Genomic DNA, 25696 nt, shown 5'->3' with positions numbered 1-25696 from the left:
TTCTCCCCTCCTACTTTTATATTTGACACAGACCCCTTTGTTCCAATCACCATGGCTTTTGTCTTTCTAACATTTATTTTCATCCCATATTCTTCAAAGCCCCTTCTCATTTTTTCTAACATTTTATTGATTTTCTTTTCAGATTCTGCAACAAGGGCCATACCGTCTGCAAATCTTATGCATCTAATCATTCTACCTCCTACCGAAATGCCATCATCATTATGTAGGCTCTTTTTCACTATCTCTTCTAGATAGACATTAAATAGTGTTGGCGAGAGGCAGCATCCTTGTCGAACTCCCCTTCCAATTGCACTCTCTTCCGTCAGTTCTTCCCCTATCCTAACACTTACTTGCTGGTTCATGTATAAGTTTCTTATGAGTCTTCTATCTTTCCATTCCAACCCTATCTTTGTTAGAACTCCCAACAACAATTCCCAATTCACGCGGTCAAAAGCCTTTTCTAGATCAATAAATACAACATACACCTCTTTCCCTTTTTCTATAAATCTTTCACCGATCACCCTTAATAATCCAATAGCATCTCTTGTGCCCTTGCCTCTTCTGAACCCGAACTGCTCCTCCTCAACATCTTTATTTGTTCTTCCATATAACCGTCTGTTCAGTATTCGGAGCAGAATTTTAGCTGCATGAGATATTTGGTCTAGGAATTAATTCGTGCGGGTGGACAAGAGATGGCGCAACGAACGGAGCGTCCCACAGTTCCGTGTATCCACACATGTGTTGCAAACCCCTGTCATCGCGTATCGTTCGTAGTATAGGGCAGTGGATTAAAGCGTCAACAACACCAGTTTGTAGTTAAGTGAACATGACGCAATTTGTGCCTGATAAAGTGTTTTTGCGGGGTGTCCTGCTGCATTACTTTAACATGCAGAAAAGTGCGACTGAAAGTCATCGTATTTTGGTGGAAGTGTATGGTGACCATGCTCTAGCTGAGCGAACGTGTCAGAAGTGGTTTGCACGGTTTAGAAGTGGTGATTTCGGCTTGGCAGACCAAGAGCGAGCTGGACGGCCAAAAAAATTTCAAGACGACAGAATTGACAGCATTGCTCGAGCAGGATTCGTGTCAAACGCAGGAACAACTTGCAGCAGCATTAGGCGTTGATCAAACAACAGTCTCCAAACGCTTGAAAGCCATGGGAATGATTCAAAAGATGTCACATTGGGTTCCACATGAATTGAAAGACAGAGACGTTGAAAGACGAAAAACCATTTGCGAATTGCTGCTTCAACGACAGAGCAGAAAGGGGTTTCTGCATCGAATTATTACGGGTGATGAGAAGTGGATCCATTACGAGAACCCTAAACGAAAAAAGGCCTGGGTGAAACCAGGTGAACCAGGTCCATCACAACCAAAACGAGATATTCACTGTGCAAAGGTTATGCTGTGCATATGGTGGGATATGAAAGGTGTGGTGTACTATGAGCTGCTGCAACCGGGTGAAACTATGAATGGAGAACGTTATCGACGACAATTAATGCGTTTGAAGCAAGCTCTGGCCAGAACACGACCAGAATGGGAGAACATACATGATAAACTTATTGTTCAACATGATAACGCTCGCCCATATGTCGCAAAACCGGTCAAAACCTATTTAGAAAATGTCGGATGGGAAGTTTTACCCCACCCGCCGTATTCACCAGACGTTGCTCCTTCGGACTACTACTTGTTCGATTGCATGAACAACGATTTGATTGGACAGCGGTTTACTTCTTCAGAAAATATCGAAACATGGGTCTCTGACTGGATCGCTTCCAAGGATGAGGACTTCTTTCGCCACGGAATCCGTACATTGCCTGACAGATGGGCGAAAGTGTGGCTAGCGATGGACAATATTTTTCTTAAGGTATTTATGTATTTTGTGTTTGTACTACAGCTTCAATGTGTGCGTACCAACCGCACGAATTAATTCCTAGACCAAATATAAGACTAATAGTTCTATAATCCTCACATCTCTTTGGGTTCGATTTCTTAGCCATCGGTATCAGGATCGTTTTCAGAAAGTCTCTTGGCCATTCTCCTGTTTCATATATTTCATTGCATAGTCGCCACAATTCTTTCTTTCCCTTGTCTCCTATATTTTTAATGAATTCAATTGGTATGTTATCTATTCCTGTTGCCTTTCCATTCCTAATCTCGGATATAGCCTTTTCAAACTCATCCCTAAGAATACTAAATCCTTTATCATCCTCGCCTATTTGATTTTCTACTTCAACATTTAGGCTACACGGTCTATCCCTACTCTCATATAAGTCTTCAACGTATTCTTTCCACCTTCCTATGACCTCATTTCTCTCGCTGACTACCTTCCCATTCTTATTTTCTACTGCCATCATGATACTCCCTTGTTTCCTCCGAAATTCCATAGATTTCACCTCCTTGTACATTTCCTCATATTTCCCAACTCTTTCTAATTCTTCTATGTCCTCGCATTTTCTTTTGTAAAACTCTTCCCTCGCTTTGTCTGTTTCTCTTCGTAATTCATTATTTAACTTTCTGTACATCTTTGTGCCCTCTTCTGTATCAACCTGTTTCCACATCTTCCTCTCCCACATTTTCTGCAACATCTGCTCTGTAACCCATGGTTTCTTAGCAGTTTTGTGTTCGCGGTAACCTACTGCTTCTTCTGCAGCCTGCTGTAAGCAACGTTTAATATGTTCCCACCGTGCGTTACTACCTGCGCCTATCCTTTCCTCGTTTGAACATTTTTCTTCGAATTTTTCAGCGAAAAGATTTCTTATTTCCTCGTTTTTCCTGAAAAGTATTCAGCACTTTGTTACCTACTTTTCTTCTGCCTACATTTTTCAGTTGAATATCTACTTCGGCCAGCACAAGATTATGATCAGAGAAAATATCAGCCCCGGGAAGGGTCTTCGCGTTCTTTAAGCTATTCCGATACCTGTCCTGAATCATAACATAGTCTATCTGATATCTTCCGCCGTCTATTGGTGATTTCCATGTATATCTTCTTCTCTTGTGCTGATTGAACCAAGTGTTCCCAATTACTAGTGAATTCTGTCTACAGAAATTCACCAGTCCCTCTCCCCTTTCATTTCTTTCGCCTAAACCATATTTGCCTACGATACTACCTTCCTGTTTTTCTCCCACAACTGCATTGAAATCTCCCATTAGAATTACGCATGCACCCTTCTTCTCCCTATCTATAATTTCTTCTATTTTCTCATAATTTTCCTCTACTTCTTCATTTGCATGCGAAGTCGTCGGTGCATATGTCTGTATCACGACTAGATCCTTCGTTTTCCCTTTAAGTCTTAACATCATAACTCTATCATCAATAAATTCTACTTTCACTACCTTCTCCTTTAAGCGCTTTCCAAGAATTATTCCTACGCCATTATGACCGCCCTTTTCATTACCTGAGTAAAACATTCTATATCCTTCGCTGTTCAATACCCCATTACCTTCCCATCTAACTTCACAAACTCCTACCAAATCTAAATTATTTTGTTTCATTTCTTCTTTAAGATTTTCTAATTTTCCTCCCTGTAACATAGTACGTACGTTCCATGTCCCTATCCTAAATCTTTTGCTCTTCCTTGTCTTTCTTTCTCTGTTTGTCTTCCCCCCATTATTACTTTCTCGTCCAATAGTCCTTCCCAAGCCATCCCCCTCCCGGAGATCCGAATGGGGGGATATTTTACCTCCGGAACTACATTTTGACCTGCGAAAGACCATTGTTCATATGTTCTCTTTTTGCTGCTAGCAAACTAGGGAAAATAGAGTGGTGGTTTCCCGTTGCCTTCCACCCCGCAGTATCCCAGCCGTTACAGTCACTCTGACCACGCCTGGGACTAATGTCCAAGTTGCCGTACCAATCACTATGATTTCCGCCAACTTGGCTACTGGAGAACTGCTGCCTTCTCCCAGAACACTCTTTGTCTGGCTACTCCATTTAGACCAATTCGGTAGGGGTGGCCCTTCTGGTAGTGAACTACCACTGACACAGCTCTAAATTTCACTGTAGCACGCAATCCTCCCCACCCGACACATAAGTGTCTTCGTAAAGGTGGTGTTTATCGGGGAGGAAGCAAGGTCTAAGAGAGGAAAAAATCCGGGATAGGGCTTTATGGAGAAGACATTAGAAGCACTGACCCCTACCTAAGTGGAAAAAGCCGGAGAGAAGGAAGAAGCAGAGAACCCAAATACTGACTATTAATTTCGATTTCAATGACTATTAATTGTAATCCAAAAAATAAGAAAACATACAACGTAACCACTTGTATAATCTAATTATTTTCTGTAATCTAACATTATATAAACTGTTGCATATTTGTATGTTAAGTTTCTTTTGAATCACTTTTCATTCTGAATACGTACAGATAATGAATATAGAATGATCGTTTTGATAATAACATTTTAAATTTATTCAAATCACTTTAGATATCTAATAAAAACTAACAGCTAAAGAGAAATTTACGCTTTTAATGAAGATAAAGAAGATTTCTTGCTATTTTTCAAAATCTAATGTTTCTATGGTTTCTGCTAGTACCCTTCTTACAGACCTGGGGAATTACATCATATATTTGGTATTTAGGTAGTGGGTGTTTCTAATAAAATTCACAAAGGTTAAATTTATATTTTTATCGCTTCAAGCTAAGGAAAGGAATCTTAATTAATGTTCTAATTTCTGTATAGAGAAGTTACTACATTAGGCAAGTTTTCATTCTTTAGAAGCGAAAAAGGTATAATTTTAACCGATATGACTTCCCTCAAGAACCACTGCTTATGAAAACTTGAGTAAATAATGTATGATAAAGCATGTAGATGTGAACTCAATTATCTGTTCTTAGGAAAAAGTTCAAAAGCATAGAAGTGAATGATGACCTTGTGGGCTACGATCCACTTTTTACAGGAAGCTTACTAAATAGTTTGTATGAAAAATAATTTAAAAAAAAATAGTACTCTTGTATCAACCTGAAACTTAAAACTAAACTTTGTCTACAATCGCCTAAGAATTTTGTTCAAATGCAAACGAACAAATTTCCTTTTTGTAATCCTAAGAATGTATGATGCAAGTTAAGCTGAAACTTACATCCTAAAATATACACTACTCAATCTTCCCATGGTTAATGAGATGTAGTCTAAAAGTACGATGTACTCCTAATATTTAATTTTTGTTTTACTGTGATATTGTCCAGAGGTAAGACATATAGGACTGAGACAAACAACTTGACATAATGAAGATGTTATCATACGTAGTTTTCCAGAAAATCGTGAGAAACGAATTTTTATGAAGTTAAACTATGCGTCGCTTGTTGCCAGTGTGATGCAATTGATAACTTTTATGCTGGAATAGTCTTATTATTATTATTATTATTATTATTATTATTATTATTATTATTATTATTATTATTATTAATCGTTTATGTACTGTAAAAGAAAAATATTAATCGTTAAGTAGTAGATTTTATCTGTTGTTTTTTGATATCTTCTAACAGTAATAACAAATTGCTTGTAAATACGCAATGATTATTATCAAGGACAATGGCATATTAATGTAAGGACTACTCTGCAGACTAGCAATAAACAATAAACAATAACAGATAAACAATAGTTGCAAAAAAAAGTAACTAACTTGGGCACGTCAGAGGACATCCACATTGCGCATTATGTTCGCGAGAATATAGGGACGCATTGAGACTCTAGCAAAGAGCGTGGTGTTGTTATTACTCAAAGGGCCGAACGATGGAGGCATTAACGTTAATGTTAATGGCACTAATGAGCACTTACTTGCTCTAACGGTTAACCTCATTTTGAGATGATTCTTAGAAGAGGGCGTGTTGGCATGCAGTTAGAAGACTTATATCCATTATTTAAAAAGCACACGTTATCTGTGGAGTACTAACGATTTGTGTCACTATCGAACACTAACGTAGCACTAGCGACGTTTAAAGTCGAAATTGGGGTCTGACATAAGTGGCTTGTCAACTTCACGGACATTATATTTTCCTTGAATGAGAAAATTTTGCGCCCGGGAAATTTGCGCCCTACCACAAAAATAGGGGAAAATGCGCTCGCAATATATTTGCACTGGGATGTTTTCGCCCTACCCCAAAAAGAGAGGAAAATACGCCGGCTATATATTTGCACTGGGATGTTAGCGCCCTACAATTCAACTTTATTTTTGTATTGTGTAAAGTAACTTCCACTTACACTTGAACTAGGCTTGCCTCTCATCGTCTCAGTGAGTTACTCCATCCGTTATAATATTCCGAACAAATGAAAAAAATACAATTTTAGTTCACTAAAGGGCAATCCATACAAATACAATTTTCATTATACTATAAAATTTACAATAAAAGTATAAATGACTGATATATAATTATTTATTAATATAATCAAAGAGTATAATTTAATCTACAAAAGGCTGTTTGGCTCTACCCAGATATCTCTGTTCACAATCCTTGCGAGTTGTTTGGCTTTTCAGGACACAAAATATAGAAAAGAAAATGTAAAGTGAATGTAAAATCAGGTCAGTAATATTATCAAGAAAACTATGTACAGTGTGTTTACTTGCTGGAATTACACTTCAAACACACAATTGCGTTCAGTCGTTCTTTCAGAAAAAATGTTCCGGGGGGCACACTTAGTATTCCGGAGGGGGTCACTGCTGGTACTATTCTATTTATTATTATATTATAGACGTATTATTTTGGTCTCCTCCGAGGGGGCACTCTGAGAGCTCTGGGGAGGCCAGGAGGCCAGTGTTCCCCAAAAATCATCTCTGGAAGAAGCACTGATTGCGTTGATCCGTTGTGTTCTTTTGGCTTATATTGAAGTTTATTCTCCCCTTATATAGCCACAATGAAAATTAATCAAAATGGCATGGCTGTGGGGGGAAGATTGTTTATGCTGTAATGTCAGCCCCTCTGAGCAAATGCGTAAGCTCGAATAGGTTCTTTTATTTCGCAGGGCTCAAACTTCTCGGTGGAGGTACATCGCAGGCGCGATTTTCCCTGTTCTTGAGGTAGGGCGCAAATTTCCCAGGCGCAAAATTCTCGACACCGTTCGAATGACCTCGGAAGACTATATCTTTTTCAATACTTTTTTTATATTCTTTTACTCGAGGTTTCGTCATAGCTTCTTATTAAAACACTTACTAACATATCCTCATTTTATTGTCCTAACCAATCAATATGGGTACGTTGTCAGTAAAATATTTAGATTGATCGAGCCTCTGGTGTGTAACCACAGTATTTCATATCATCCCCCCATTAGAAATCTTGGCTAAACGAACCAATATATGTTGCCAATAAAATAGTTTAGACTAATTGAGCCCCTGGTAAATAACCACAGTATTTCGTGACGGACCCCCCTTTCTATTACCATATTCTAGCTACGTGCCTGACTTAGCTAATTCCCTACATTCTTTACCAAGTACACATTTTCTAAAGCGGAAAATGCTCTCTAAATACCTAAGCTCATTATTTTCAGCAGATGCACAAATTGGGTAACATTCTATCTACATGAATGTTATATATGTCGATTACTGGAAACCGCTTCTCGCTATCTATTATTATATATATTTACTATATAATGATTAACGTTAAAACCGGAAATGGTTGATTTGTACCGCTTCCGGTTTGAATATTACATTCATCAGGGAATTCGATTCTTAACTATTGACTCTGTACATCATGGCCAAAATTGATGGTAATCCATCAGATAGTTCTTGAGACTGTTTGTTTCACTGACGGACAGAATGAATATATGGCTATAGAGTTTTGATAAACTAAATTCGTTAATGAGTGATGATGGAACAAATATAAGAAAGGGAACCAAGAGTACCACCGGGAAAATTTTCGAACACAAAATTAGCCATCGAAAACCCACATGTCCTGGGTTAGAATATCATAGACGAAAACTCTACCACTGAGCAATTAATGAATGCATGCTTATGTTAATTATTGAACAATTACATTGTATACTTCGTAAAGTCAAAAATTATAAATTTGTATTTACTGTACATAGGTATGTTGACAATAAGCGAATGTTATTAGAATATTTGTTGAGATTTCTTTTCCTTCACTGCCTTTCGTCTGGTTAAAAAGTAGTTTGCAGTGCTTTGGAGCAGCTGCAGGTGGGAACGCGATAATGTTTGAGACATACAGGCGACTTTTTTTGTGTGTGAAAATAAGACCTTCCTCATAAAGCAGTAAATAACTGCAGTAGCAATTGTCTACGTAAATGATAAAGACCCTATCCAACTACAAGAAACTAGTACAGTATATATATTCATTATTGTTTTTCTTTTAACAGCTACTAGCTAGGGATGGCCAACTTTCCGGAATCCGGAAAGTAAAATCGGAAAAATTCCGGATTTCGGAAAACATCCGATTTTTTCTAAATTCCGGATTTTTTCCGAATGTCAGAATTTTTCCGAATTCCGGAAAGTAAATTTTCCGATTCCAGAAAACAAAATTTCCGGAATCCGGATTCCGGAAAATTTTGTCCATCCCTAATATATATATATATATATATATATATATATATATATATATATATATATATATATATATGTGTGTGTGTGTGTGTGTGTGTGTGTGTGTGTTTAAGGAATAAGACAAAAGAATCAAAATTTACAGGTACTTCTGTACTTCTCTTTTAGAGTTTCCATATCACTAAACAGTGATGATTTCAGATGTTTCGGAGTTCCGCGAAATTGCCACTCGAGCTATCCCTTGAAATCGTCACTGCTCCTAAACCATACTAAAAATATCGATTTACATAGTATGTTGTATTTATGGCTATGAAGTATATCGGCGCATGCTTCTTTTGATAGCTTTTGTTCTGTAACCTGATTAAGTTTGAGTAAAGATAACAGATCAATCATAAAAATCATATATTGAATGGTTATAAATTCATTTATAATTATGCGTACGCTTTACAACGTGATATTCCGTACAAACATTTTTATTTACAAATAAAAGTATAACGTTATCAGACGATGATTCAAGAATTTTGTTATGGACTTTAGGCTAACCTTGAAGAAAGAAATGAGCTAAAGAAAACGGACCAGTAATCACTAGATTTAAAATTGGATAAGCATATCTGCTTCTTAAACTCTTCCCTCATCCAACAAAATAAATCTGTATCGGAGGCAGCTCGTGAAGGAAGTCACATCGGTAAAAAATCAAGTTTATTGATTCAAACCAAGTAAAGGGAAATTGTCTAATGCATTAATTCTTGTGCACAACAAATTAGTAAAGTAGGTAATTTCTTACCTTAGTTTGTAAAGATAAAACTTGAATATTTATGAAAGTGGCTTCCCTCATGAGCCGCCATGATCTACATACTTACTAATCGACTAAGCACTGAGAATGTCGTCGACTCTCCTGGAAACAATAGATTTGCAGGACATATAGATTTCATTAACATTAACAACCTTATAATATAGTACAGTATAAGTAATGGCGAGGCGCTTGACGGAAGTCGCATAGATAATAATTCTTCTAACAGCTTTCAGAAGCTGCATGAAGTTTTCATCGCCGAGTTTGTAACGATAACTAGCTGAAATGTCCGTTCTAGGCACGGAGAGAAAATGTTTATGGGAAATATTTGAACCTTTTTCACCCCTTAGGATGTCTATTTCAATTAAAGTGTAATGATTAAAAAAGAAAAAAAAAAAAAAACATAAGATACCCCAATTTTTGGACAAAGTTTGAAATACTCTACCCTTCTAGAATAGCCCTTTAATCAAAATGGTATGATACAAATACAGTTTGAGTTTGATATTATGTTCGAAAAGTCATTTCAAACAGGAAAGGTTCTGAAAACTATTGATTCGACACTAATCTCGGTTATTTTGGACAGTTCATTTTTCACAGCTTCTCACTCCCATGTCTATGGAGCTGAACTTGGACTTAAACGGCGTTGGGGTTGTCACTATTTATCTCAGAGCCCCGAAAACTATGGTTAATTAAGGTCGTTTTCCATTATTCTTACATTTCCAACACGTAGGGGTGCTAATGGGCGATGGACTTGGATGCAAATGACATCAGGAGTGAAACTATACATATAAGCGACCACGAAAAAATATGGATTGACGCTAATAACTGCCGTTTTAGATTATTTTTACACGTCCCCTTTTCAGTCCCCCTAGGGATGATAGGATTACCTAACCCCAGGATATTTTTTTTTTCGATTATAAGACCAAGTTAAGTAAAAATTGCTCTAGGCGCTCCAAAGTTATGCTGGGAGACACGCTCGTCACAAGCTAGGGGAAGAACACTTCATAGAGCTTTTGAAAGCTGTTAGAAGAATTAGCATACGTATTAGGAAAGCTCTCTTTCGTTAGCCTGTAGCAATAAAATTTAAATTTTTACCGAAGTGACTTCCTTCAAGATTCGACACTGAATATAAGGTAATGGTAAGGTGAAAATTGTTGGATTTAAACGAATGTCTAACAGTTTTGTCCATTTTTCATAGGTAAATATTTCACTACTATAGTATAGCATAATATGTCTATAGTATAACATAATTCATTGTGCAATTTAAACCAGTTGAGAATGCTCTAAGAGCATTGGCAGAAGGAACTTAAAAAGAATTAATTTTTCTTATTAACGTCTAAAGGCTTTATACCAATTGTTCTATGTACTCATTAAACAATTCTTACAAAAATCTATCCATTTATAATTTCCTTGAGTACTAAATTTTTTCCACATGCAAGAGTTATGTTAAAACGTTCTGTGATATGTTGTTTTACGAAGACACATGTTCAAAATTGAAAAATTCGCAAAATATCATCCCTCTATGACTTACGGTTCCCGAGGTATAGCTCCTTAAATCTCCCGAAATCCGAACTTTTTTGGGTCAACATCTGGGGAACGGTGGCGAGTTGACCAATGGCCACCGGTTACTATTTAGTACCAAAATGTTCACCTTCCTCTTAGATATTGATCAACACCAATATGATTTATGACTTACGGTTCCCGAGTTATGGCTCCTTAAATCTTCCGAAATCGGAATTTTTTGACCAATATCTTGGGAACGGTAAGAGTGACGAAAAAAAAAAATCACTTTCAGAGATAGTTTTTGATGTTCTATCGAATGGAAGGCTCAAAATTGAAAAATTCGCAAATAACACATACATACGTACACACAGACTCAAACGAACTTTTTAAGTTCGTTGAAAATGGGGACGAGAAAGTTTAGCGCAAATGCGCGGATCTTTTATTCCTGTTGTTAGAGCGTTCCTGCCATATGAATTCCAAATCTAATTTATTTCGGATATATGCCTATCTGTCTCATAAATTTCTTAATATTTAGCTTTGTAATAATAATCTATTTTTGTAGTTTTACGTTTTATAATAACAGAAGCTAGTCTACAAATAAAAATGAGTATTTTCTTTTTTAGAATATACTATCAATATAAATTAGGCCTTAACATAAAAATGAATACGGGGAAATCATATCACAATGTGAGATGCGAAAGACGGTACAATTTCAGAAAGGTTGGGAACCTCTGCTATAAAGAACAGTATGTCAATAACAGTCTGTTGCCCTTCTTTTCACACTCAAGTACTATAAACAACGATAGACAAACAACTTACAATAACCAACTGTTTTGTTTGGCGTTTTGTCTTCACATGAATGATGGGTGATAAATAAGCAACTTTAGCACTGTACTGGAATAGACAAAGGAAAGTTTTTTTACTTCTGGTGTAATGCATTCTATATTAACTGTACACACTGGTAGTAAGGAAATTCCCATAATCAACTGATTATTACATCAAGATGTTACATTTAAAATCACAGACGCAAGATGCAGATCCATTTTACTTTTAATGCCACTGAAATATACTCCTACTGTAATAGAAAACAAGAATAACTTAAATAATGTGGTTTTGAGTAACACGGGTTTTGCTCTAACAAGTTTACTATATTATTATTATTTACGGATTGGTAATACTATTGCTATTTGAATTTTTGAAGGACTGACCGAATAAAAGCAGTAAATAATATGTCGAACCAATTGGTTTGTGATATGACGATAAGAACTACAATTGAAGATTTGAACTGGAAAACGTCTCATATCAACCAAAGTATTTTTTTCAGGAGAAACAAAAAACAGTAGAATGTTGATTTTTTTTTTTTTTTTTTTTAAGGGTATAGTAGACGTGGATTTATAGCTTACAGTGTGACCCGAACCTCATGAACTTTCCCCGGAAATCGGACCTGAGTCTCTAGCAACAAACTGACGTCACAGGTTTCTGCTTCTCTTCTCGGTAAATCACTTGGAAAGGATAAATAGCTATCAGGTAAAGTGACATTGATAAAAGACACTGGTGACGAGACAAGTAAGAATAGGCTTATTGATAGGATAGTCGATGGATGCAGGCACATTATCGTGGATCTACGATTGCCAACACTTGCTTCTTCTGTTTTCCTACACAAGGGTAAAAGTGGATATTAAAAGGTAAGAGGATGCGGTTCCCCGCTCTTGTCTTTACACATTGTAATTTTTTTTTTTTTTTTTTTTTTTTTTTAGGAAGTGGAGGGACGCTATAGATATTTTCGGAAGGGGAGGAATGTCGTACTCCTCGTTCCCCCTCACTTTTACGCCTGCTATTATCTTATTTTCCCTCTCCTTTCATAATTGTGTTTCTCATTGCTTTTCTCAAATTGTAACATCTTGCTCTACGTTATACTTTGACCAATTGGAAATAACCTTTTTATTTCCAAAATAAAATAATAAAAATCTATAAGGTTGACCAAGGCTTGCCAGACGTCCCGGTTTGAACGGGACGGACCGGTCTCGGCGTCCCGGTCGGTTTCGCGTTTAGTCCCGTTCAGACGGAGAAATTAATTTCTAATCGTGGAGTTATTTAACAATTTCTAGCGATTTTTTTTTCATACAGCAGATTAATGGAAAGTAAACAGTGACAGGACTAATGCTCTGCAAAATTAACTTCGCAATGATTTGCAGTGAATTATTTAATAAAATAAAGAATAATAAGTTTTTTTTTTTTTTTTTTTTTTTTTAAAGGAAGGTTCATTCAAGTGAAAAGTATTTACCACAAGAATTTTTGATAAAATATTGGCATTAACAATGTCCCGGCGTGGAGCTTTAGAAATCTGGAAAGTATAACCAAAAGATGTCCACAAAAGTCGATTAAATGAACTAATAAGTAATCTAAGCCTTTTCTTATAGGTCAGAAACAGAGTTGGCGTGGGTCAATGAAAACTTGACCCACGACCCACTGACCCACCACCCACCATGACCCACGACCCACTGAACCACCACCCACCATGACCCACTCTGACCCACGACCCACCGTGACTCACTGTGACCCACCACCCACGGTGACCCACCATGACCCACCACCCACGGTGACCCACCATGACCCACCACCCACGGTGACCCACTCTGACCCCCACCCAACGTGACCCACCACACACGGTGACCCACTCTGACCCACCGTGACCCACCACCCACCATGAACCACTCTCATCCACTTTGGCCTACTCTGACTCACCAAAATCCATCGTTATCAACTCTGAACACGATCCACGGCCTCTTCTGAACTGACTAAAGAGTTTACACTTGTAATAAAACAAGACTGTGAAATTGTCACCAATCGGAGTTTGAATTTCTAGTCAATCGCTCAAGCACCACTCTGTTACAATAACGGTGGATCTGACCTTTACGATATAAAACGGTAAAGTGTTTGTCAGTGAGAAATTGAAACACTTCGAGGTGTGGGGGGGGGGGGAATAGTGTGTGCCTAAAATATACTTGTACTAAGAGAGTATTCTTGCAAGTGTTAATTTCTGAACGCATTCCACAAGAAATTTCTATTCGCAGGAAAATATCCCTGTACAATATGGAAAAGGTTATGGTTTCTCAATTCATGGTATTTTTCTCACAAAAGACTTGAAAAATCAGATTTTGATAGTGTATAAAGGTGCTCGGGTACCCTATGTGAGAGCATTTCCATAAAGCATGCTCATAATTGTAATTTGTGTAATCACTAAAACACCACGTTAAATTTAAGTTACAAATATGCATAATTGCAATTATTATGAATATTTATTCAAAGTAGTTTACCTAAAGCAAAGAAGAGACTTACTAAAAATTAGGTACAAAGTTGAATAACACAAATAAGCCATTAGTAATACAAGTATACATTTTCCGTAACTCGTAATTTTCCAGCTTAAAACAAATCTGAAATCGGATTTATTTCCTGTTGGTAACTTTTTCGTGGTAAATCGTCCGCAGCGGAATGATGTCCATCCTTCAGCTAAGAAATAACTAGCTCGTCTATTTCGAGCTTGTCTAGCGGTGGGCCATTAACATTGATGAGCAACAAGTTAGACAATGTTTGAGCACTTAGTCTATTTCTAATATCAGTCATCTGTAAATTCATAAGGGGAAATCCCTGTTTGCAATCTGTCGTGGAAATTGATAATACTTCTACCCGATTTCTGCAACTTCTCATCGACAATCTACTTGTTAGACTTAAGTCTGATAAAGATTTTTCTTGGTCAGGTTTGAAATACTCAGCAAGAAGTATCATCTCTGTATCACCATACAACATCTTTTCCATATCGACCATGTCAGTTGGCAATGTCGACCCATGTAGAACAGAAACTTCATCTACCACGCCTTTGATAGGGAATCTTGTGAATAAATTATCAATTAAAGCCTGATAAACTGATGATTTCTTATTTGTTTATAAATTTATTTTTTGTAATTACACATAAAGGTTTGATACCATTACCAAGTTTCCTCCCCCGTCTAGAAAGCGAAAGGAAACGAGGTTCCTGGAAAGTGTTCAGAGGGGAATTTCCCTCCTTCTTCCCCTTCAATTACCACACTGCTGTTTGCCATGTGCCAAATTACGATGAATTTCAATTAAATTATTATAATATAATTATTTCCTTGTTGAATTATCAATACTTTTCAGTGGAAAAAAGGATGAAATTTGAAAGTTCCAAATCAAAGTAAGTAGACCAACGTAAACGGGGGAAAAAAAAATGTAAACGGGGGTAAAATTTTCCATACAATTATGCATACAATCCAAACTTAAAATTTCCGTGTAATTAAGCTTACAGTACAAATTTTATGTCTAATTTTCTCACAACTTTATGGGTTGATTCCCTGTGCTGTAAGCGCTCCATATAATAAACATAAGCTTCAGCAATTATTATAACAGAAAGCAATGGATATATGAAGCCAAGCACTGTATATTTTGTTTCTGATTTTTTTTTCTTAAATAACATCGATCGTTTTCGATCATTTTTACTAGGGATGGACACGAGTCGAGCTGAAACTCGACTCGAATTCGAGTCGAGTTTCGAGCCGTGTAAAAGGTAGTTTTCTCGAGTCCTAGTTTCGAGTCGAGTAGAGTTTGATACATGGCTCGCTCGTTTAGCTCGTTTTAGCTCGATTTGAAATCATGGCCTGATTAAACTGGAAATCGAAAGCCATGAGAAATATAAGCCGTACTGTGGAATACTTTTAGTGTTGCTCACGACAGGGGACACTGCTTGCATCTCATCTCGTCTCGATAACGAGACCACAATAGATTTTTTTTTTAAGTAAAATGACAGCCTCAAATGATGTGAGCACCAATATATGTATATACTGTAGTTTTTAACATCAAGGATAAGACCTGCACGGTCGTATTTCTGAACCTAAGCAGAAACCCAACCCGGGTAGTAATGTCAACGGGCTCGGCTCGGTTCAACTGAGCAAACAGCTCGAGCCGGCTCGGTTGGGATGAGCCATCGGCTCGGCTCAATTGAGCTGATGGCCTGAGCCAACTCGTTCGGGATGAGCCACCGAATCGGTTCGGTTCGGCTCAGGTGAGCCATCGGTTTTTGCCGTCTCGGTTAGGTGAGGTGTTGACTCGACTCATTTCTCGGTTCGGATCGATAGTAGATGAGCTGTGAGCCGAGCCACTCGATCCGTTGACAACCCTAAACCGGGACGGAGCACCGCGGTGATTCAGATAACTGCTAACTCCAGAATAGAAAAATAACAGGGTTGCCGGGGTATTCTAAGATTGATACAGGCCTATACATGATGTGTCTCATGTAACCCCTCTTTAATCAAAGTGATGTGGGTATCAATTTATCTCCTGGTATACAACTTTATGCTATAGCCGTGTTGAAGCAGCTCTCACGTTATGAATACTCGTAATTAATTAATTAATACGTAAAATTTACCATATTTTCCAATATTTTATCATATATATATATCTCGAATAACCCCTGCAACCATAATTAACAACATTAAATCTCCTTGTCTTTATACTGTATATGTGACTGTGTATAGCTGTGTTGAAATGGCTCCCATTATAAATGATTAATAAAAGGGATAATTCAAAATTGATCACTTTTCTTAATATCTTATCATAGGCTATATGGAGAAATTACTAATTTTTCAGTATTAACATATTGCTTTATTATTCTGTTTTTCTGTTAGTATCATCATTATAAAGAATTCTAGTGACAAAAGAAATCATACTTAACTTTAAATTATCTTCATAATACTCTTTCGTAATATTCCTATATTGTCTTTAGCTTTATAATTTTCCTATGGTATTTTTAAATTCCTCATATTTAGAATTTCTTGCGAGAAGAATAATCGTCATCTAGTTTCTACATATTATTATTATTATTATTATTATTATTATTATTATTATTATTATTATTATTATTATTATTATTGTTATTGTTATTATTATTATTACCAATATTATAAAAAGCCTATTCCTGATAACAATGTTGTTATTTGTATAATATGGGCAGCTCGTGGAAACATAATTGTATGCCACATTTTCTGACTTTCGAGTAAGTATGAAAAGAAAGTTCATCATTCCTATGCAATTCGATACAATGACACATATCAAACAAGTTTCCCTTGTGGTTTAATACCAATCCAGTCCACCTAATAACTTAATTTTACCAGAAGTGACAATTATCATGATGTTTGCTAAATCCTCTCATATCGTGGTAAAAACGAAATGAAATCTTTAAATTTTATGTCCCACGGTTTTGCCGGTTAGGCTAAAGGAGACGGTGATGATGAGAGATGAGTGAAATGGTGGAACGAAGAAAGTGGGAGGAAAGGGAGAATCCCGAGAAAACCCACGAGCACGGTGTTTGTCCACCACAAAGTCCACACAGCGCGAGCTGGGATCGAACCAGGGACCCCAAGCACCGGAGGTGAACGCTCTACTACTGAGCTACCGCGCCTCCCACGTATCATGGTAAATAAAGTGCTGACTTCGTTTCTTCATATTTTGTATGGCCGGAAATTCTCTTTTATCTTATTCATTGGAGGCAAACGTTCTTACAGATTTAGACTGGACTGCAACTGAACACGTGTGGTTTATTGTTCAACAGCCCTGCAACTCTGCAAGTAAACAAGTTACCACCAAACGGAATCTGTAATCAGAGGTCCCTCCCTACAGAGCTTCAGACTTTTCTTTACTGAATAGTTTTAAGCTCTTTCCTTTTTTATAGTACGCAATAAAAATAGGAGAAGAACAATATTACTTTTCTGCGGCAGTGTGTCATTTACTTGAGCAAAGCTATGGTAGTCAAAATTTGCAGACACTCCTCAAATAACAGGAAGAATCCCACAGCTATTTACAAAGGCAATCGGAAAAACAAGTTCATTTCTCAGCTTTCACGAAATATTTACGTGTGACACTTTGCGTGCTGAAATTAATAATAATAATAATAATAATAATAATAATAATAATAATAATAATAATAATAATAATAATAATAATAATAATAATAGTCTAATAATAATAATAATAATAATAATAATAATGTCATTGATAATAATTGTATTGTGTATGTATGATACTTGAAGAGAGTACTTGAACTACACACACGATTAGGCTCGATTTGGCTCGTTTTGGCTAGACTCGACTCGAAACTCGAACCAAATTCGAGTCGAGTTTGAGGAAATTTTTCGAGCCGAGTTCTAGAGTAGAGTTCAAACATGTCTGTTTCGAGTCGAATCAAGTTTCAAAGAAAACTCGCTCGAATTCGCTCGTGCCCATCCCTAATTTTTACAAACCAACTCACTACCAATTTTCCATATATAGAAAGTGCCCCTCCCCCACATAAAGGAGAATTTTAAAAAATGCTAGGACACATTCTGTTTATTTTCAATAAAGAGTTAATACACTGAACTTCAGCTCCGTAAGTTTAACGGCTTGCGAGATGCTCATTTTTTTTCGCAAAAATTTGGATCCTCACTACCTCCTTAGGATATTATGCATTATAATAAAAGCAATATAACATCCCAATTTGGATTAAGGCCGAACTATATACCGAAAGTAATTTCATTTGACTTTGCAATTTGACCGTGATGATCAGGCACACATAGTTACATTCAATTTTTTATATATTACAGTGATTCAAAAATGTATTTTTTCCAGTAGTTAGCTCTAAAAATACACAGGTCTCGAAAGCCAAGTTGTAGTGTAAGTCCTATTGCTATTATTACTATTAAAAATATCAATATCCAAAAGTGCTTGAAGTTCTTTTTTCACTTGGTTAGATATAGTCACCTCAGGTAAGTAGACAGAAACAAGTGGAAAAGGAAGGGAAATGAAGGTCTTGAAAGTAAAACGGAGACAAATTTACCAGTCTTCAGAAGATACTGTCTACAATGCAGTGAGCAGAGAGGGTCGGTAGATCATACTGAGTCGGTGGGTCACAGTGGGTCACGGTGGGTGGTGGGTCGCAGTGGGTAACGGTGGGTGGTGGGTCACAGTGGGTCATGGTGGGTGGTGGGTCACAGTGGGTCACGGTGGGTGGTGGGTCACAGTAGGTCATGGTGGGTGGTGGGTCACAGTGGGTCATGGTGGGTGGTGGGTCGCAGTGGGTCACGGTAGGTGGTGGGTCACAGTGGGTCACGTGCTGTTGACCCACGACCCACTGACCCACTCTATCTCTGGTCAGAAATTTGGGCGCACAGTTCATGACGTCACAATTGTTGGATACTTAAATTGCTGCAGCACATGAAAAGTCTTGGAAAAACACCAACAATTAATAGATTTGATAGCATTTTCTAAATATTAGAAGACTCACTTTTCAAACATATCGCATTGTTTGTAGTTACTAGTGAGTTATTTATTAGAAATAAAAAAGGGCGGTGAGCTAAGTGAAAACCCTAAACATGAAGAAAAACGGTTATCATTTGACAAACAACCTTTAAGCTCTTTCCTAGAGAGCTGATTATTATTGTTTACAACATGAACACACGCTACATACGGATATGGAACACCGTACGCTGAACTCGAGATGTAATTTTCTTGTTTACTCTGTTGACGCAGAATTTCTTGAAAGGATAGAGCTTTTGCTTATTACAGAGAATATATACGTTTAGTTTTTATCTGTAAGGGAGATAATTGTGATTTACTCTCTGTTTCGGGTTTTTCCTCACAAACTTACTAATTGCATATACTGTAGACCTGTGGTTCCAACCTTGTTTACCTGGCACTTCCTTTCTTGATTCCTGTATGCATTACGTTCCCACCTAACTTAATAGTTAGACTATTTTGTGTATATCAGTATTTAATTTAATGCCCCTTGGTTACAACATTCGTATTATTTGTAACTATGAATGTATTATACTTCTGTTAGTAGCTTGGGTACCCCAGGTTGGGAACCACTGTTGTAGACACTGTGTGAAATATGTAATATGAGTTTTAAGTACTAACAAATTAGATTATGAATGCATATAATGTAATTGTGAGGTCATGTAGATTGAGACATTAGGTATAGTCAGATCTCGTTCGAGTCGGACATAAGACGCTGTACGTCGGGCGCTTAAACATTTTCTTATTACGCTTTAAAAAAAATAGATTATTTTTAAACAAATATATATATATATATACAGGGTGATTCTTTATAGTGTTTACAACTTCAATCAGTTATAATTCTTTATTGGAACCACATACAGAGTTGGTTTATACGTCATTATTCTGCAAAACACTTCAAGCTTTTTGTTTGTGACAAATCCATTATGGCTCAATGTGTGCACCTACGGTCATCCAGGCCACATTCCAGTCTATTTCCTGCCAAACAGCAGCATTTCGGGGCTAACGTCTGCGATTGCTGTTATGATGCGATGCTTCAGTTCATTAACATTATCAGGTAGGGGAGAGGTGTACACCTTATCTTTCACAAACCCCCGCAAAAAGAAGTCAAGTGGCGTGTAATCTGGAGATCGTGGCGGCCAGGCAATTGGTCCACTACGACCTATCCATTTATATGAAAAACGCTGATCAAGAAATTCCCTTACGTTTATCAGGTAGTGCAGCAGAGCGCCATCTTGCTACCACCATAAGCGGCCAACGTGGTTATCTTAATCTAGGAAGGAATTTCTGTGGAACAAGGAAGTTCTGGAGCATATAGGTGATGCTGGTGATGGTGCTCACAACAACAACAACAGCAACAACAAAATGGCCCATACACATTTGCTCTGGAAACAGCACAAAACACGTTCACTTTGGGCTCTGTCACGAACCAGTTCCACGTGCGCATGTGGATTTTCCGTGCCCCAAATACGACAATTGTGTGTGTTGACTGGGCCGGAAAGATGAAAAGTTAATTCGTCACTGAATACCATATTGTTCAAGAATGACTCATCACCACTAATGCGATCCAACATGGTAATATAGAATTCATGTCGGGTATGTTTATCCGCTTCACTCAGTGCTTGAACGAAGGACAGTCTGCATGGCTTAATGGACAAACGTCTACGCAATACACGTCAAACAGTGGTCTGAGGGATACCAGTTTCTTGTGATTCACGTCTTGTAGATTTACGAGGACTGCGGACAAAACTCTAACTGCTTCCACCAGTAAGTACGCCAGAAATTTTTACTTGGGGGGGTGTTCAAAATAAAAGGGGGTGTGCTCTCAGAATAGTGATATAATTTTTAAACAAACTCAAACAAGAAAACAGTATATTTTGTTACGCAACTATTGCAATACTACTACTACTACTACTACTACTATACTACTACTACTACTACTACTACTACTACTACTAATAATAATAATAATAATAATAATAATAATAATAATATCAGCTCTTCGCAGTGGTAGGTTCAATAAAGTAAGTTCACACATTTGGGCATTTATTTTATTATTAAACTAAGTAATACAGTTAAACCTCTCAAAACGGACATCGGTGGAACCGATTATTTGTCCGTAAATGAGAGGTGTCCCTAAAAGGAAGGGTTCTCTCTCATAACACCACACCACACATATTTATGGCATGGAAGAATAAGAAAGTTTGTCCTCTTATGAAGATGCCCGTTAAGAGAGGTTTCACTGTAGGAATTATCCTCCACTATTTTACCCAGTAATTACATGTGAATTGATTACATACGAATTATTGTAATTATTTTGCAAAATTCTGCTATTATTTCAATTTATTCACCCCCAGCAAGTTTTAGTGGGTGATTTTTTTCCAAAATATTAATTGGGAAAAAATTCCCTCATCCCATGCTGAAATCACATTCGTTTAGTAATTAATACTGTACATAGTTCCAATTTCATTATTTTAATATTCTAACCCTGTTGTTAACGTTAATTGTTGTAATATTATTTGACCTTTTAATCTCCGTTCCTGCCCTTCCTGGCTACGTTTGTCGCTCTGAATATCTTTCATAAGAAAATTATTCATTGATTTAGTTGTTTTCCAGAAATCCAGTTTTTCAATTTACAAATATTTTGTATCTTTCTGTTTTGTCTTCTCTAACATAACCTAATTTTAATAATCCCAGGGCTCATAGTGGTCTGGTCCCTCGTAAATAGTTGAAAAGTGACCAAAAATGGCCAAAAGCACACGAAAAAGTGACCAAAATCTTATCATGACCCTTTTTTCCTTTGTCAATTTCTCCATCACGTCTCTCTTTGTTAGTTGTTTTGTTTCTTCTTTACTTCTTCTTTTTGAGCTTCCTCCTTTCTTAGGTTTTCAAAGTATGCTTTGTAGTTACGGCAAGCAGACTTAGCAGATGTAAAAAGCTTCTGAGTAAGTGGAACCAGTTCTGGCCTATTTCCGAATTTCTTCATCCCAGACATTATATTTAACTTCGCATTAAGAGTTCTCAAAAACGTGAAATATTCAAATTCATCACCTACTCTTAAGAAGAACATACAAGAAGCATAACACAAGACGAACATGATGAACCACACAGACACACATACACAACGTTCAACGGAGCGTTAACTATTACGCGAGAAAACTAAAAGATTATTATGATGGAAAAAGGATAGATACAGAAGGGTTCTCAGCCCCACCGTGAGAGCATCCACCTACCGTCCACTGTGCTTTAGAAAGAATAAAAGCTGAAGTGAAAATAAAACTGACTGTTTCACATGTGGCAGCAAGTACTGCAGCTTTCAAAAGAAGTTTCTGCCTTTTTCCATTTGTTTTTATATTTTTCTTAGAAAACTGCCAATGCAAAACATAAATCACACGAAAAAGTCACTTTACCTCCCCCCAAAAAAAACTTTTAGTGACCAACTTGAAGAAAAGTAAAGTAAAAAAAAAGTGACTCGCTATGAGCCCTGTTCCACTCAATGAATTTACGTGAATAAAAATATACTTTACAAAACATTAAGCTAGCGCCAAATGCGTTCCTGCATAACACTAGACTCAGTCTAAAATATATATAATTCTTAATTCGACCGATCTCTTCATTTCTAAACACGTTTTTACTACACCCTTCTAACGTCCATCCGTTGATACACCACTTGCAGAGCAGGCTCGAAACCAGCCACACAGCTTTGGGAGGCCATGAATATGTTAGGAGGGGCCAAGTCATTAAAAATTCTCTTACAAATATCTAAATTGTGCATTTTGTATTGAGGTCTGGAGGGGCCATGAAAAATTTAGGGAGGGCCTGGCCCTCCCTAGCCCCCCTCTGGTTGCGAGCTGTTGCAAAGTAGCACTTACCAACTGAATCTGGTATAGGCTTATTACTAAATTGTCACATTTTTCCTTATTGAGGAGGAGGTAGGTGAATGACCGCTCAAGACGTTGCCAATTTCAGTCATTCCATCTGTACATCAATCTCTTTTTTCGGAAACGACCGTGGAGCCCAGAAGGGTAGATATCATCGGTCTGTTTTGTCAATTGTTTCGATCGAAACACTGCCCGAAACAATGAGGTCATGTTCTCGAAGCCGTACATGAAAACGAGGTCGCTTCGTACTATTTTGAAGTGAAATAAAATAAGAATATTGCCTTCTTTCCTAAACGCTAAACCTTTTTTTAATTTGATGTAATAAATAAGATATGTGATACTGATTGATACAATTGGATTTGGGGGAGCATTCCTTTTCCATCCAGGGGTGTGTGTAAAGAAATTTGGAGGGGTGTTAGGGGGGTGTTGGGGGGGTGTAGATTACTCCCTGGCTTCCACTACATCGTCAGTCACAGGTAAGCGCCCTGGAGCCTTTGTGTGTTGCACAGAACAACCTGTTTCAACAAATGTCTCGTCCCATTCGTACACTGTTAGTCTGCTGAGTGGTTTCTTGCCGTATTGTGTGCGAAATTTACGCTGTCGTTGCTGACTTCGTTTCTTAAGAGGGAGAAGGAGTGCGCCACAGCGGCCGGAATATTGGTGTTCAATTTAACATGGGATCTCAACCATTTTTTAGGCAAATCACGGTTTCATTTCGTTCTTTCGCAAAAATGTCTCAGTAGCGCACTAAATATGATGCATCTCATTTTAAAGGTGCAATTTGAACGCTGTGCGTGATATTTTCTTCTTATAAATACAGATAATTATAATCCAAATTCCCATAAGAAAATGATCAAAATCAGACGGAAAAGTCTTCTGTTTTTTTAAGTAAGGAAAAGAGCGAAAAACTCCGGACTTTTTTGAGAATGGAGTACAATCTTTGTATTTGTGCGCTACTGTATTATTTTTTCGCTGTTTCCAAAGACATCCATTTCACAATCGATGAGAAATTATATCCTTCATAATTGAATCTACAGAAATCAGAAATCAGATTTTTTCGTGTTCACGTACTTGGCCGTATAACTGCTAGATGGCACTATAGTCATTCCTCATCCCACTTTCCTTCTCAGCGGGAGCCAGTCCTTTTGAAAATCTACTTTGAACTTCTTAACAGGGGCGGGAGGAAGGAAATCATTGTGAAGAATGGGAACTTCAAACACGAGGAATGGCAAAATTTATGACCTCTTTGGTTGATGGTTTCTGTTTCAGCAGTACAGTGTGTTTGTAGATGGTTTCTGTGAGAAGTAATTTGTGTTTGTAGCGATAAAGTCAACCTTTCGACAAAAATTTGTGAAGGAGAAGCCGAACCAAAGTCTTCGTTTATCTATTCCAAGAAAGAAATGAAAACTTCCTGCAGGACTAAGAATATACATGCAAGAGAAAAAATAAGATACATTATTATAATCTTTAGGATAGATTAATTTCCGAAATATTCTTTGTTTACCTGTCAAAAAATCAAGAGTAATATGGTATAAAGCTCTTTCATCAGCTTCCATCGTACAACATACTAGACACACACATTTATATACATACATACATGTACATATATATATATATATATATATATATATATATATATATATATATATATATATATAGTGGCGGATCCAGGATATGATCAAGGGAGGAGCTAAACCATAGTTTGCCTCTTTATCCAGAGTAAACAGGATTGAAGCCCATTTTATCCAGTGTATACCTGAGCGTCAAAGGGGGGGGGGGCTATAGCCTCTATAGCCACCCTTGGATCCGCGCCTGTATATGTATACTATTTACAGTGCCGGAGTTACGTGTAAGCTAAACAAGCTATAGCTTAGGGCCCCGCTCTCTTGGGGGCCCCAAAATCTAAAGAAAAACTGGATTTCTAAAATATAAGAAAATTTAAAAAAATAAAATAAAATTTATATATACGTAGCAACAGTGCTTCCTGCTGTGTAGCCTACGTTCGTGTAATTAATAGGGCTCCTTCTACCAGTCTGCTTCCTAAATTATCTCTAGTTTCTTCATTGCTGTATGTAGGGTGCCTATGTTCATCTGGACACATAAAGGACCCCATTACCTTCAACAGGTTGGGGCCCCACTAAACCTAAATCCGACTCTATTTATGCATGTTTGCTCCCTATTTTTTCGAAGCAGTGTTTCTTTGATATTGCTTCCAATTCCGGCAGGTTTTACCAAGGGGGGAAGAGTCCTTACTCATTCCAGGCATTCAAACTAGGGACTGGACTACTTGCTTCCAACATTCTGTCCCCCATGTTTCCCGGTCTGAATCAATTGTCTAAAGCCCATAAAACATTCAAATTCATATGTAGATGTTGCTCATCAGTGTCGACACCTAAATATTTCTCAATCAACGGTAGGGGTGTTTGGTATCCTCAATCTGTCTCCCTCTTATTAGCGGAGCGGTAGTAATATTCGGTAGTAATTCTTAAAACAAAAAATGCTTTTTAATGTATGTAGTAACGCATAGGAAACTAAATTTTAATATACCCTAGTAGTATAGAAACGTACCATACGGTACCTTACCAAAATAAACACCCTATGCCAAGGACGCAAACATTAACAATAATAAAAAAAGATAATAATAAAAATTTTAAAGACATTCTTTCATTAATCAAGTCGCACTTAAAAGTTAAAAAAAATGT

At 37.2% G+C, this 25696-nt stretch overlaps 1 protein-coding gene and 1 long non-coding RNA gene across 7 annotated transcripts in view; one reads left to right on the top strand and one right to left on the bottom strand.

The window, feature by feature from the left end:
* Window positions 1-25696, bottom strand: part of LOC145671102 (uncharacterized) — a 215632-nt gene that overhangs the window by 146640 nt on the left and 43296 nt on the right. The gene's annotated exons all lie outside the window — the stretch shown is intronic.
* The window catches only part of LOC145671101 (uncharacterized), a 153076-nt gene that overhangs the window by 107777 nt on the left and 19603 nt on the right, over window positions 1-25696 (top strand). The window contains exon 4 of one of the 6 annotated variants that reach the window (XR_014128447.1): window positions 12148-12300. The exons of 3 other annotated variants lie outside the window; for them this stretch is intronic. This is a non-coding gene — a long non-coding RNA (uncharacterized LOC145671101). Of the gene's footprint in view, window positions 1-4072; window positions 4442-12147; window positions 12301-25696 lie in introns of those variants that run through there. 2 more of the 6 variants (XR_014128452.1, XR_014128450.1) reach the window with 2 other exon arrangements.

This window comes from Thermobia domestica, chromosome 15, assembly GCF_964235325.1.
Source record: "Thermobia domestica chromosome 15, izTheDome1.hap1.1, whole genome shotgun sequence".
NCBI classification, from domain to species: Eukaryota; Metazoa; Arthropoda; class Insecta; order Zygentoma; family Lepismatidae; genus Thermobia; species Thermobia domestica.
The sequence above is the reverse complement of the archived record's forward strand: the minus strand, read 5'-3'. Positions and strand labels throughout refer to the sequence as shown.